Source organism: Aplysia californica, unplaced genomic scaffold (genome assembly GCF_000002075.1).
Source record: "Aplysia californica isolate F4 #8 unplaced genomic scaffold, AplCal3.0 scaffold01030, whole genome shotgun sequence".
Classification (NCBI taxonomy): Eukaryota; Metazoa; Mollusca; class Gastropoda; order Aplysiida; family Aplysiidae; genus Aplysia; species Aplysia californica.
Genome location: NW_004798300.1, coordinates 210,537 through 212,597, shown reverse-complemented (window position 1 = coordinate 212,597; position 2,061 = coordinate 210,537). Strand labels below are relative to the sequence as shown.

Genomic DNA, 2,061 nt, shown 5'->3' with positions numbered 1-2,061 from the left:
AGAGAGAAAGGGTGAGCAGAGCAAGGGAGTAAGATATAGTGAGAGAAGGGAGGAGAAAGAGAAAAGGAAAATAAGTGAAAAAGAATATGATCACACTCCTATATATGGCTCTTTTCGTCTAAGCAGACGGTCAATTTAGCTTAAGATGGTCTCAAGGTTGTCTTCATGCAGCTTCTTTCATGGCTAATTCTTCCTATGTTTGAAGCGCAGATCACACTCCGACCCATAAATAATAAGGGATGACCCCCCCCCCTCCCCCACCCAGGAAAAATGCCATAACTTCTTCTTGACCCCTTTGTTGCCTTATTGAAGTTATTGGGGCATATTTGGTCTGTCACGATAACGCTTAATTTGTAAGTTTGTGTTGTACCGCGGATGTCATGGAATTTTGCAGAATTTGCTGTTCCCGGTTGCCTATAGCCTATATATATGATGTAACATGTTCACCACGCTAATCGTCTGGCTCTTATTCTTCAGTATGGAAATTTAGCCACAACCATTGCGTGGGTTCGTATTTGGAAAAAGTGAAAATGCACATGGCATGGGTACCAAATTTGCTAGAATGACTTTACTGCCAAATTTTGACATGATCAATAATCATGGGTCTAGTCTTGTGGATGACTGAGCGCCCTCGCAAAATGTAAACATCAAAATGACTTTTGAAAGGCAGAAAATTTCACTTTTGGACTTAGATTTGCAAGTTTTTTACAATTACGGGTAAGATGGGGATATGAGGTAAGTCAAGGGACATTATCAAAGACCCGGGATTGGAACTATGTCATGAGTGGGCGAGGTCTAGACCGCGATTCCACTAACAATGGAACATGAGATTGCTGTCCTGGCTGACAAGTTTAGCTGAAAAGCAGTGCTGGCAGTAGGGAAAAACACCACCTGGCAATGAATGGATTAATATTCATCACAGAAAGGTATGAGGTCGGGCACCGATAACTGCTCTTGGTATCAATGTACGTGTAATCAGGAAAAAACAACCGGCATTTGACTGTGTAAAGGAAGCGAGCGTCTGCTCACGTAAAACTTCAGTCTACTTTGACTTAGATCATACCCAGCACTCACCATCACATGAGTAGATTCAAGGAGGTTCTATCATTTTAGCAGCTCTGATGACACACGGGCCTGTTAGTAATAGTGTTTGTTGCTGATTACCTAGTCGTTTATAGTCCTGGTATTAGTTGCATTCTAGCTAGTTGGGAGTCATTTGGTTTGGGTTAATCCTACATGATATTTGCAATGGCATAGAGAAAAACAAAACTTTTCCAAGTTTCCTTATAAGGCAAACTTCTTTTTTGTGAAGTCAAAACGGGGCACAGAAGGCAGATATTCTTTGAATATTGCATTCCAATAAACGGATATGGAGGAGAAGGGGATCCAAAGAGGAGAGGGGAAACACAGCCATCTGTGCGGACCAGTCCGACGGGTCTCCAACCAGATTATGATGGAAACCATAAGTAGACAGACTCTGGGATGGATCCTGAAGAGGGGGGGGGAGAGCAGAGATGGACATGTTCCGACTGCAGTGACCCCAACACAGTGGACAAGAGGACAAGAGAGAGGATATGGTAGACATCTTCATCACATCATTGAACAAATATATCAAATTTATCTACCTTCCTTTCACCAAAACCTCAGATGCAAAATTCACTGAATTGGTCTGTCACCGTGGTTTTATGCACACCGCATAATTTAGCAAAGTTTGATCATTTTTTGCACAATTTCTGATTATTTTCCTTCATCATTCTTCGATAAAATTAACAGAATCGCATAGTTTCACATTTTTGGGCCGAGTTTGCATAATTTCAGAATTTTTCTTGCATAAAACGAAGGGGACAGGATAGACGTCTTCGTCACATCATTTACCTAATATATCACATTTATCTACCTTCCTTCGACCAAAACCCCAGATGCGGCAAATATCGACTTTCTTCGGATGGGATAAATTTGTTAGAGATGCGAAATTCACTGAATTGGTGTTGGGCGCTACTCTGTGGCGACCGGGTGTGTTCACTTTGCTCTGTGCTTATTTTGTGTTTTTCTCAGTAATTC

The 2,061-nt window shown here is 41.6% G+C and overlaps 1 protein-coding gene across 1 annotated transcript in view; it reads right to left on the bottom strand.

Annotated features, from left to right (window-relative positions):
• Positions 1-2,061, bottom strand: part of LOC101852889 (PHD finger protein 14) — a gene marked incomplete at both ends in the record, with an annotated part of 29,599 nt that overhangs the window by 10,389 nt on the left and 17,149 nt on the right.